The sequence below is a fragment of the Piliocolobus tephrosceles genome, chromosome 18 (assembly GCF_002776525.5).
Source record: "Piliocolobus tephrosceles isolate RC106 chromosome 18, ASM277652v3, whole genome shotgun sequence".
NCBI lineage: Eukaryota > Metazoa > Chordata > Mammalia > Primates > Cercopithecidae > Piliocolobus > Piliocolobus tephrosceles.
The window spans coordinates 51,392,028-51,405,981 of record NC_045451.1 but is presented as its reverse complement, the minus strand read 5'-3'; positions in this window follow the sequence as shown (position 1 = coordinate 51,405,981).

Below are 13,954 nucleotides of genomic sequence, written 5' to 3'. Positions count from 1 at the left end.
AGGATATATTGATAGACTTAAATCATTAGAGAAACGTGAATAAGTTTTAAAATGAAAAATTGCATAATTTAAAATTGGACTTCTGAGTTACAAAGCAGGAAAAGAAAAGAAATCAAGCATCACTCATCACCAGTTAAAAAGAACCTTATGGGAAAGTTTGCTTCATAACAATAAAAAGAAGGAGAAAGCCCTAATAGTGATTCTTTCCAGACAACAATAATGTTTGCAGTTATCTTTTTCTGAAAATAATGAAATCAACCATCATTTAATATTTATAAAACGTCATAAAATAAGTAAGTGCTCTAACATTATTGAACTTTAATTGCATTGAAGCAACTTTCAATGCAAATTTTATATTACTTTTTAAGTAAATTTGCAGCTTCGTAAAAGATGGCTAACATGTCTATTTTTTTTCTTCATTCACAGCACAGGAGGAATACAGGGAACAATATATGGCATGGATATAAAGGAGTAACAGGTTTGTTTGTTTGTCGTTTTTGTTTGTTTAATGGACACCTTTTGTGTGTACATACAAAAGGTATATAGCCTTTCAAGGTACCTAATTTTGTCAGGTCATAGACTTTCTGCAGAGATACCATTCATGTTCACAGGGATTATTTTCAAATGAGTTAATAAATTATGTACAAAAAATGTTATATGTGGCTGTAACTTGTATTTGGAAGGTATAAATATGTCTTCCAAATACAAAAGCTATTGAGTGCAGGGGCCAGAATTTGAAGTCATAACTTCTGAGCCACAATGCCCAGGCTATATTCATTATAGCACTCTTCTTCTACAATGAACACTGAAAAATTAGTTTTGACCACAAGAGTCTTATTCATTTGAATTCTCATCTTTTTATCAAACTTTATGTGAAGGATTTGTTTTTTCTTTGCAATTAGCCTTTCCTTAGCTATAATTCTAAATCTTCCTTCCAATATAAATGTTATTTTACATTGAATATGTATTTCTTTCTTCAGAAGAAAATATAAGTGGTTGTGATCATGGTGGAAATCAGTTTTTAATCACTGATATATTCATGATGTACATTTTGTATATAGAAATGGAATCATAATGACACCTTAAGCTTTGTAAAGACATTTATAATTTACAACATAATTTATGTCATATATATGTCATAAATTGTAAATGTCTTTACCAATTTTAAGTTCTATAAATGTCTTTATATGGCTGAAGCTGGTGGATCACTTGAGGTCAGGAGTTCAAGCCCAGCCTGGTCAAGATGGTGAAACCCCGTCTCTAATAAAAATACAAAAATTACTCAGGCATGGTGACAGGCACCTGTAATCACAGCTACTTGCAAGGCTGAGGCAAGAGAATCACTTGAACCTGGGAGGCAGAGGTTGCAGCGAGCCACGGTTGTGCTACCGCACTCCAGCCTGGGTGACAGAGTGATACTATGTCTCAAAAAAATAAAATAAAGTAAAATAAAATGTATACATAAATTAAAACATATTTCACCTGTGTCATAGGCAGGGTATACCTTATTAACCTTAAAGAACCAGAACCAAACAAGTTAGCAAATGGGATTAAAATTGCAATGCCGAGAAAACAGTTAGAGGCAGTTCACTTCTAAGAAATCAAAAGCCCCATTTTCGCCTCTTAAATGAGAAATGTCTCAGTTCATTTATCACTGCCTCCTGGAAAGGGAAATCTTTTCTTATGTTTCCATATCTACCAGCTAACTATAGTACTTTTTAAAGAAATTAGTGAATGATTAAGTAACTTTACATTTTGATAGGTAATTTTCAATCTGCTTTCAGGTTATATATTGCTTCGTAAGAAATGATCCCAGAACCTAGTGGTTTAAAATAATAACCGTTTAGTGACACCTAACAAGTTTATGAGTTAAGAATTTAGTCAGGGCTCAGCTGATGATTCTTCAGCTGCATGTAGTGTCCACTAAGGGTCACACAGACATATTTGGTCATTTATTTTCTCTAATTGAGTGGGAGTCAAGTGGACAAACTGAGGTAGGTTAGATACAGTGGTCGTAGCCTCCCTTAAAGGAGAACAGACTTGCTAAGTCGAGAGAACAAACCACCTGACAGTGAACAAACCAGATCCTGGGCTTGTGTTTGGAACATTCTGCAGCAAGGAAGTAAAAGAGCTGAAGGGAAAATCCAGAAATTCATATAAACACAGAAACCCATGATCAGTGTCCTTGGTATGACCTCTGCTTATTATAATAGTAAAAAACATGCCCTGGATGAAGATTTAAGATGCTAGTGGGACATGTGATGTATGTACTAGCATGCACAGCTATAGCTCATGATGTAGTTCTAGAATAGAAATTGCAGATTATCATTTCTACTTCTGTCTTTTCTCTGTATAATTGCTACCTATAATGAAGTCACATATATATTAAATGGCCAATTTGAAAAGGAAAAGAGAGAAAGAAAATGTTATTTATATTTTATAAGTTGTCATTGAGCTGCTTTGTAAATTATAGGATATTAATAAAAAATACTTGGTCAATAGTATTTTACTGTTTTGATAGAAATATCCAGTTAATTTATCAAGTGACTATTAGCTCCTTCTCAAATCTCAAGAGCAAAATATAATTACTTTCAATTATTTTTCGTTTCTGAACTAGAAATCATGCAGCATACTGTCTATTCTAGAAAGTACAAAAAAAGTGTAGTGCCGTCCTGCAAGAAACTATTCTTTTGTACCTGTTTATAAAATTAAATTGAATTTTCATGTACACTGAAATGATAAAAATTATTTTCCTTATTGTCAGAATTGGAAGCAGTACTTAAACACAAATAGAAGGCCTCAGTTTGAAGAAAGTATTGACAAAATCTATTCCCAAGAGCACAGAATCAAAAACTCTTTGTTGAAAATAATAATTAATTTTTTAAATTGAAACTTGTTTCAGTGAAACTATTCTAAGAAGATAATAATTCTTAGTTGCATTAAAAATATTTTTTTTCTTATTTCACATCAACTTAGCCAAATAAGGGAAAAGTAATGAAGTAAAAATTTCTCTCTGGTGTGTCTACATTAAACAACACATACAATGAGCAAAGAGGAAGTTAGTGGAGTGGAGAGGATTTATAGAACATAAATTCCAAAGAAAGAATGTGCAACTTTATTCAGTAGGCAGTATTGAATCATTGAAGAACACTAAGGTGGGGAGTGTCAAAATTATAGTACTCTTAAAAGAAGATCGATCTTGACTATATGGAATGGATCAGAACAAAGAAAGACTAGACAGAAGAAATATCCCTTAGGGAACAAAAGAACTAGTATATTCCAGATGGGAAAAAGGGCCTAGAATGTGCAAGTAGCAGTAAAAAAAAAGAAAGGACAAAAATTGATGTTAATGACTTATTTCAGGGAAAATTCTTAAAGGCCTAGAGATTAATTGGATGTGGTAGGTAAAATAGGTAATTCAAAGATGGCTGTCAAATAAACAGGTCTGGACAACAAGGAATGAAATTATCCTTAAGAATTCTGCAAGTTGGGGGGGCGCCCAAGATGGCCGAATAGGAACAGCTCCAGCCTCCAGTTCGCAGCATGAGCAACACAGAAGATGGATGATTTCTGTCTTTTCAACTGAGGTACTGGGTTCAACTCACTGGAGCATGTCAGACAGTCAGTGTTGGCTCGCGGGTGCAGCCCGACCAGTGAGAGCTGAAGCAGGGCTAGGCATCGCCTCACCTGGGGAGTGCAAGGGGGAAGGGAATTCCTTTTCCTAGCCAAAGGAAATTGAGACACACAACATGTGGAAAATCGGGTAACTCCCATCCTAATATTGCACTTTACCAAGGGTCTTAGCAAAGGGCACACCAGAAGATTATATCCCACACGTAGCCCAAAGGGTCCCACACCCACGGAGTGTCCCTCATTGCTAGCACAGCAGTCTGAGATCTAACAGCAAGGTGGCAGCGAGGCTTGGGGAGGGGTGCCCGCCATTGCTGAGGCTTAAGTAGGTAAACAAAGCCACCTGGAAGCTCAAATTCAGTGGAGCCCACCTGCAGTTGAGGGTCCTGACTGTTAGAAGGAAAACTAACAAACAGAAAGGACACCCACACCAAAACCCCATCAGTACATCAACACCATCAAAGACTAAAGGCACATAAAACCACAAAGGTGGGGAAAAAGCAATGCAGAAAAGCTGGAAATTCAAAAAATCAGAGCGCATCTCCCCCTCCAAAGGAACGCACCTCATCGCCAGCAACAGAACAAAGCTGGATGGAGAATGACTTTCATGATTTGAGAGAAGGCTTCAGTCGATCAAACTTCTCAGAGCTAAAGGAGGAACTACGTACCCAGTGCAAAGAAACTAAAAACCTCGAAAAAAGAAAGGACGAATGGATAACTAGAATAATCAACGCAGAGAAGACCTCAAAAGAACTGACAGAGATGAAAACCATGACATGAGAACTACATGACAAATGTACAAGCTTCAGTAACTGACTCGATCAACTGGAAGAAAGAGTATCAGTGACTGAAGATCAAATGAATGAAATGAAGTGAGAAGTGAGAAGAGAAGTGTAGAGAAAAAAGAGCAAAAAGAATGAATAAAGCCTCCAAGAAATATGGGATTGTGTGAAAAGACCAAATCTACATCTGATTGGTGTGCCTGAAAGTGACAGGGAAAATGGAGCCAAGTTGGAAAACACTCTGCCAGATATCATCCAGCAGAACTTCCCCAACCTAGCAAGGCAGGCCAACATTCAAATTCAGGAAATACAGAGAACGCCACAAAGATACTCCTTGAGAAGAGCAACTCTAAGACACATAATTGTCAGATTCACCAAAGTTGAAATGAAGGAAAAAATGTTAAGGGCAGCCAGAGAGAAAGATCGGGTTACCCACAAAGGGAAGTCCATCAGACTAACAGCAGATCTCTTGGCAGAAACTCTACAAGCCAGAAGAGAGTGGGGGCCAATATTCAACATTCTTAAAGAAAATAATTTTCAACCCAGAATTTCATATCCAGCCAAACTAAGTTTCATAAGTGAAGGAGAAATAAAATCCTTTACAGACAAGCAAATGCTTAGAGATTTTGTCACCACCAGGCCTGCCCTACAAGAGATCCTGAAAGAAGCACTAAACATGGAAAGGAACAACTGGTAGCAGCCATTGCAAAAACATGCCAAAATGTAAAGACCGTTAATGCTAGGAAGAAACTGCATCAACTAACAAGCAAAATAACTAGCTAATATCATAATGACAGGATCAAGTTCACATGTAACAATATTAACCTTAAATGTAAATGGACCAAATGGTCCAACTAAAAGACACAGACTGGCAAATTGGATAAAGAGTCAAAACCCATCAGTTTGCTGTATTCAGGAGACCCATCTCACATGCAGAGACACACATAGGCTCAAAATAAAGGGATGGAAGAAGACTTACCAAGCAAATGGAAAACAACAATAAAAAAAAGCAGGGGTTGCAATCGTAGTCTCTGATAAAACAGACTTTAAACCATCAAAGATCAAAAGAGACAGAGAAGGCCATTACAAAATGGTAAAGGGATCAATTCATCAGGAAAAGCTAACTAACCTAAACATATATGCACCCAATACAGGAGCACCCAGATTCATAAAGCAAGTCCTTAGAGAGTAACAAAGAGACTTAGACTCCCATACAGTAATAATGGGAGACTTTAACACCCCACTGTCAACATTAGACAGATCATCAAGACAGAAAGTTAACAAGGATATCCAGGAATTGAACTCAACTCTGCACCAAGCGGACCTAATAGACATCTACAGAACTCTCCACCCCAAATCAACAGAATATACATTCTTCTCAACACCACATCACACTTATTCCAAAATTGACCACATGATTGGAAGTAAAGCACTCCTCAGCTAATGTACAAGAACAAAAATTATAGCAAACTTCTCTCAGATCACAGTGCCATCAAACTAGAACTCAGGACTAAGAAAATCAATCAAAACCACTCAGCTACATGGAAACTGAACAACCTGCTCCTGAATGACTACTGGGTACATAATGAAATGAAGGCAGAAATAAAGATGTTCTTTGAAACCAATGAGAACAAAGATACAACATACTAGAATCTCTGGGACACATTTAAAGCAGTGTGTAGAGGGAAATTTATAGCACTAAATGCCCACAAGAAAAAGCTGGAAAGATCTAAAATTGACACCCCAGCATCACAATTAAAAGAACTAGAGAAGCAAAAGCAAACACATTCAAAAGTTAGCAGAAGGCTAGAAATAACTAAGATCAGAGCAGAACTGAAGGAGATAGAGACACAAAAAATCCTCCAAAAAAATCAATGAATCCAGGACTTGGTGTTTTGAAATGATCAACAAAATTGATACACCACTAGGAAGACTAATAAAGAAGAAAAGAGAGAAGAATCAAATAGATGCAATAAAAAATGATAAAGGGGATATCACCACTGACCTCACAGAAATACAAACTACCATCAGAGAATCCTATAAACACCTCTATGCAAATCAAGTAGAAAATCTAGAAGAAATGGATAATTTCCTGGACACTTACACTCTCCAAAGACTAAACCAGGAAGAAGTTGAATCCCTGAATAGACCAATAGCAGGCTCTGAAATTGAGATAATAATTAATAGCCTACCAACCAAAAAAAGTCCAGGACCAGACAGATTCCCAGCTGAATTCTACCAGAGGTACAAGGAGGAGCTGGTACCATTCCTTCTGAAAATATTCCAATCAATAGAAAAAGAGGGAATCCTCCCTAACTCATTTAATGAGGCCAACATCATCCTGATACCAAAGCCTGGCAGAGACACAACAAAAAAAGAGAATTTTAGACCAATATCCCTGATGAACATCGATGCAAAAATCCTCAATAAAATACTGGCAAACCAAATCCAGCAGCACATCAAAAAGCTTATCCACCATGACCAAGTGGGCTTCATCCCTGGGATGCAAGGCTAGTTCAACATATGCAAATCAATAAACGTAATCCAGTATATAAACAGAACCAAAGACAAAAACCACATGATTATCTCAATAGATGCAAAAAAGGCCTTTGACAAAATTCAACAGCCCTTCGTGCTAAAACCTCTCAATAAATTTGGTATTGATGGAACATATCTCAAAATAATAAGAGCTATTTATGACAAACACACAGCTAATATCATACTGAATGGGCAAAAACTGGAAGCATTCCCTTTGAAAACTGGCACAAGACAGGAATGCCCTCTCTCACCACTCCTATTCAACATAGTGTTGGAAGTTCTGGCTAAGGCAATCAGGCAAGGGAAAGAAATAAAGGGTATTCAGTTAGGAAAAGAAGAAGTCTAATTGTCCCTGTTTGCAGATGACACGATTGTATATTTAGAAAACCCCATCTCAGCCCCAAATCTCCTTAAGCTGATAAGCAACTTCAGCAAAGTCTCAGGATACAAAATCAATGTGCAAAAAGCACAAGCATTCTTATACACCAGTAACAGACAGAGAGTCAAATCATGAATGAATTCCCATTCACAATAGCTTCAAAGAGAATAAAATACCTAGGAATCCAACTTACGAGGGATGTAAAGGACCTCTTCAAGCAGAACTACAAACCACTGCTTAGTGAAATAAAAGAGGACACAAACAAATGGAAGAACATACCATGCTCATGGATAGGAAGAATCAATATCGTGAAAATGGCCATACTGCCCCAGGTAATTTATAGATTCAATGCCATCCCCATTAAGCTACCAATGACTTTCTTTACAGAATTGGAAAAAACTGCTTTAAAGTTCATATGGAACCAGAAAGGAGCTCGCATTGCTAAGACAATCCTAAGCCAAAAGAACAAAGCTGGAGGCATCACGCTGCCTGACTTCAAACTATACTATAAGGCTACAGTAGCCAAAACAGCATGATACTGGTACCAAAACAGAGATACAGACCAATGGAACAGAACAGAGCCCTCAGAAATAATACCACACATCTACAACCATCTGATCTTTGACAAACCTGACAAAAACAAGAAATGGGGAAAGGATTCCCTGTTAAATAAATGATGCTGGGAAAATTGGCTAGCCATAAGTAGAAAGCTGAAACTGGATCCTTTCCTTACTCCTTATATGAAAATTAATTCAAGATGGATTAGAGACTTAAATATTAGACCTAAAACCATAAAATCCCTAGAAGAAAACCTAGGTAATACCATTCAGGACATAGGCATGGGCCAGTACTTCATGTCTAAAACAGCAAAAGCAATGGCAACAAAAGCCAAAATTGACAAATGGGATATAATTAAGCTAAAGAGCTTCTGCACAGCAAAAGAAACTACCATCAGAGTGAACAGGCAACCTACAGAATGGGAGAACATTTTTGCAATCTACTCATCTGACAAAGGGCTAGTATCCAGAACCTACAAAGAACTCAAACAAATTTACAAGAAAAAAAACAAACAACCCCATCAAAAAGTGGGCAAAGAATATAAACACACACTTCTCAAAAGAAGACATTCACACAGCTGACAGACACAAGAAAAAAATGCTCATCATCACTCACCATCAGAGAAATGCAAATCAAAACCAAATGAGATACCATCTCACACCAGTTAGAATGGCAATCATTAAAAAGTCAGGAAACAACAGGTACTGGAGAGGATGTGGAGAAACAGGAACACTTTTACACTGTTGGTGGGACTGTAAACTAGTTCAACCACTGTGGAAAACAGTGTGGTGATTCCTCAAGGACCTAGAACTAGAAATATCATATGACCCAGCCATCCCATTACTGGGTATATACCCAAAGGATTATAAATCATGCTGCTATAAAGACACATGCACACATATGTTTATTGCAGCACTATTCACAATAACAAAGACTTGGAATCAACCCAAATGACCATCAGTGACAGACTGGATTAAGAAAATGTGGCACATATACACCATGGAATACTATGAAGCCATAAAAAAGGATGAGCTCGTGTCCTTTGTAGGGACATGGGTACAGCTGGAAACCATCATTCTCAGCAAACTATCACATAAACAGAAACCAAACACTGCATGTTCTCACTCATAGGTGGGAATTGAACAATGAGATCACTTGGACCCTGGAAGGGTAACATCACACACCGGGGCCTATTGTGAGGATGGGGGAGCGGGGAGGAATAGCATTAGGAGATATACCTAATGTAAATGACAAGTTAGTGGGTGCAGCACACCAACATGGCACATGTATACATATGTAACAAACCTGCACGTTGTGCACATGTACCCTAGAACTTAAGTATAATAATAATAATAATAATAATAATAATAATAATAATAATAATAATAAAAAGAATTCTGCAAGTCAAATGTTGGATCTGATTTGGAAAAGTAGAGTAACTTCTTTGTTTTAAACAGGCTGAGTTTAAGTGATCAGTGGGTAGAAAGCTCGGATGAAATAAGTCCAGTGACAAGAGGAAATGTGTGAGACAGAAAGCAACAAATGTTAGTGTAGACTCTGCAAGCATAGATGAATTTATTTAGCACCGAGTGCTGGATAGGTTGCGGGCATGGATCTAAGCACAGAGATGCTTGTTGGAACAAAACAGATGTAGTGCTTCCTTTTCTGGTCCTAACATTCTAATGGGAGAAGGAAAAGAGGAAATGTGTATAAATAAAGGAGAGAGTTTCAAATGGTGGTATGGACTGAGAAAAAGAAATTGAAGACTGATTTAAAAATATTACTGGCAGAAGATACTAATTTAGAGTAGATGGTCCATCAAGGCCTCGTTGAAAAATTGTATTTCACATAAGACTTGAATAAAAAAGAGTTAGACAGGAGAAGACCAGAAGGAAAAGTGACCTGGCAAAGGCATCATCAAGGGCAAATGTCCTCAGGGAAGAATTAGCTTAGCACTCTGGAGGAAAATAAAGGCTGATGTACCTGGAGCACAGAGAATAAAGGAAAGTTTGTAGGTGATGAGGTCGGGACAGACAGGTGTGGGTCACATTAGCCTTGTTGATTCTGATAAAGAGCATGGACTTAGTATTCTAAGTGCAACAAAAGATACTGGATTGTTTAAGCAATATGTGCCATGCTATAGTTAGGTTTTTGAAAGCCTCTCTGCCTATCAAGTGCAGAATGGATTTAATGGGGAAAGAGTTGAAGCAGGTAGACCAGTTGGAAAGTTGTAGCAACACATGTGAGAGATGATGATCAGAATTAGCTTAATAGCAGCAAAGATAGGACAAGGGGAGAGATGGGAGAAAAATGGAAATATATGTTGGACATGGAATTGTTTTTATATAATTGAATATGTGTGATAAGAAGAGTGAAGCTTCAAGTGGTGTTCCCAAGCTTGCCTCAGGCCAAGATGATAGGGAAAAAACAAAATATCTGTCATGGCTCTGTTAAGTTGGTAATAAGAGATCACTATTTAGGGAGAGAGTGGATGAAGCCAAGTAAAGAGAGCAGTTATTATATATACATATATATATATTAGATAAAATTGAATTTTCATGTACATATTAGTTAATTTCAGGTACATATATTAATCCTGACCAGAGATATAAAATTGGGAGTCATCAGCAAATAAAAGGTGTTCCAGTTGTTGGGATTGTATGTGATCATGTAGGTTGCAAGTGTACCTAGAGATGAATAGTTCTGGCACCAAGCCCTGCATCACCTTAATATTTAGAAGCTGAGTAAAGTGCAGGAGGAACAAGTAAATAAATTTTAAGGCGGGCTCACTAAGGTGGGAGAAAAACTGGACAAGAATATGATTACAGAATGAAAGAGAATGTTCCAAGAGGAATAAAGAGTTCAAATTTGTGGGATGTGTCTGAGAGATGCAATAAAATGAAGAGAGAACTAATTTTTGAGCTGGGTGACATAGAAGTCACAATGACTTAACGAAAGTAGTCTCATCAGAGTGGTAGGAACAGAAGCATAAGTAGATTAGGGCAATGATTCACAGACCGGATATGTTTTGGTGTCCAGGAAACATTTGGCAATGTCTGGAGACATTTTGGTTGTCACATTTGGGATCTGCGGGGAGAGGTTCTACTAGCATCTAGTAAGTAGAGGCCAGAGATTCTCAAAGGATTCTACAGTACACAGTACAGGCCCCATGACAAAAGTTACCCAGCCTAAAAGTGTGCCAAGGTGGAGAAACCCCGAATTAAGATAAGGAGAAACGGAGGTGCAAAGCAAGGTGAAGAAACGTAGACAGTGTTACTGAAAATCTTTTGATAAGTTTTGCTAAAATAAGAAGCAGAGGAATGTGGTGATAGTTGAAGGAAGGCATGGGATCAGGGAATTTTGGGGTAGGAGGTTGTTTGTTTTGTAGTTTTGAATCTTTTTTATGGAGCACACCAATGGCATTGCTCCATTAGAGATGTTAATCATGTCATAATTGGAGGAGAAAAGTCATTTAAATGTAAGGAGATTTCAACCACCTCTAAAGTTTGACCTTTGTCAGGAGCAAGGACACTTTTTGTTTCATGGTAAGAGGAGGAACTGATACAGAAAGATGCGAGAGGGTGGTGTGTTTGTGATGGGATAATAAGAGACAGTAGAAGTGCCTCAAATTTGACATGAATAAAAATGAACTATTACCTTTCTACCACATACACACATGTTCTTCTCTATCTGTCTGGATAAATTGTGTTACTTAGTTGCTCAAGTAAAAAAAATATGGGATTTATCTTTCACTCATCCTCCACTTTCCACATTCAGTCACTGATCCCTTCACCTTCTGCATTACAAATAACCTCATATCTATTTCCATGTCTCCTTTCTCACTGTTATCTTAGTTCAAATCTTCATCATTTCCTTTTCTGTAAACTTGCTACAATTCTGACCCGGTAAGTCTCCAGTGTCATCTATATTAATATACTCTTCACAGGCTGTATCATTTCTATACCACAAACCCAATCCTACTACCATTTGTTTAAAATCCCTTTATGTATCCCCATTTTATTAAGATGAATTTCTTAGCATTAACTAGAAACGCAAGGCTCTTCATAATCTGATGTCTATGCCACTTTCCAGCAACAATTCCCTTGCCCTCTGCCATGGTCAAGCTGAACCAACAATCTGATTTTCCTACAAAGCTCTATGTTGGCTGTGTACCTGCTTATATGAGGTCTCTGTTGCACTGTGAAAGTGGAACTCAATAGAACACTGCAGAAAAAGGTCAAATCTTAAGAAATAGAAGAATGATATTGAAGTGAGAACATGGAGACATAGAGCAATTATTTCAAGAATTGTGTTCAGGAAAGGAAAAGGAGCAAGAGAATAGTGATGTGAGAGTAGGCGTAATGGTCAAGTTGTAGGTCTACAGCTGTTTTTCTAATGCTCTGTTGTGTTTTGCCTTGGTTTGGTTTGGAGAAATGAATCTGAGCATGTTTACAGGCATAGAAGAAAATATCTGATGTCAGGGGATAGGTGAGGATTGATTACGAAGATGAGAATATAATTGATTAACCAGGTCCTGGGAAGATAAAACAGGATGAGATCAAGACTACAGGTGGAAAGGTTAATTCATCTTAGAAAGGAAAAGGATTTAGTTTTCCTTAGAGACAAAATAAAAGAAATAATCATGAAAGGAGAAGATTAGAAATGTTGGTATAGAAGTGAAGATGCTTTTATATAAGTTTTGCAGAGGAGCAAAACTGAGGAATTTCATGTTTACTTTCTTCAATTTTCTCAGTAAAGTATTAGCCAGAGAATACTCCTAAAGGTGAGAGGAACAGAGGTGAAATTATTGTTCAAGGAAAGTGTAAGTTTTGGAAAAGAAAGAGCAATAAATAAAACGTGGACTCCAGAGGAGACAACTCAAAATATTGCTGAATGGCAGTGAAGCAGGGAAGAGCACAAGCTTTGATCCAGCCAGTAGTGATGAGTGGGCACAAGGAATGTGCCAGGCTTCAGAGAGCACACCTGTGTTCTTGCTGTTGTTTGCTATTTGATGCTGATTCTACTCATATTAATTTTGTAATCCTTTGTCAATTTCCATTGTCTGAAAAATGGGGATAACCATGCCTCACCCAAAGAGAGGTTGTGACACTTTGTGAAATGTGTAATGATTTCTAGTAATTGAGTGGCTTCAATAAAGGCAAGCTCTTATACCTGAGTTCAGAGCCTGAGATGACTCCTCTCTGTTGGCACAGTTTTCTGATTTCCCTTGACAGCTATGAGTCTCCTAGAAGCAGGAGCAGAAGCAACGGTAGAGAAAGTTAACAATGGTGAGGACACAAAGCTTGGAATGTGCTTCCTGGGTAACAACGGAGCACATCGGCTCTTTTGTGCGCAAAAGAGCAAATTCTCCATTATGGAGAAGTGAATGGAGACATTTCAATGTAACATAGTCCCTGGCTCCACAGTATCATATGCCTCAGAGTTTCATTCTAGAAAGGTATGGTTAATTAGACTTGGCTATACACCAGCATCTAAGGAATGAAGATCTGAAAGAGACTCTCATTCTGATCCTGACCTTGAAGTGATCACTCAACACTTAAAAGTGTCACATGGCTGTCAGCACTTCTCATTTTGTGACCTAGGTACACCTGACTTGAATTTCTGTTTTCAATTCCAGGTTCTAGTAAAATTCAAAAAGTCTACAAAGATCTTAGGTACACATTTTCATAGCCCACTTTGCCTACCAGATTTCTGCTTCTGTGCAAGTTATCTCAGAGATCACCATTATCTCTCCAGATGCGAAACCAAGAAGAATTCTTTGGAATGACCCCAAGATTCACTCCCATGGTGTGTTTATAAGAAAAGTAAGTTTCGCCATGGAGGAAGGAGGAGTGCTTTATATTGCAGAAAGGCAAACCCGTCAACACACCTTGATCAGCATCATTCTGCATTGCCCTTTAGCCAACCCATGACCTCAAAGCTTACCAGTCTTCCATCATTTGAGCTTCACTTCGTTTATGATCGCCTCTCTTTCCTCTCCCTTGTCTTCTTGTTCCTCTCTTCTCCCTCTTGGAGCAAGAACTACAAATTCCCAATCTCTCACTTT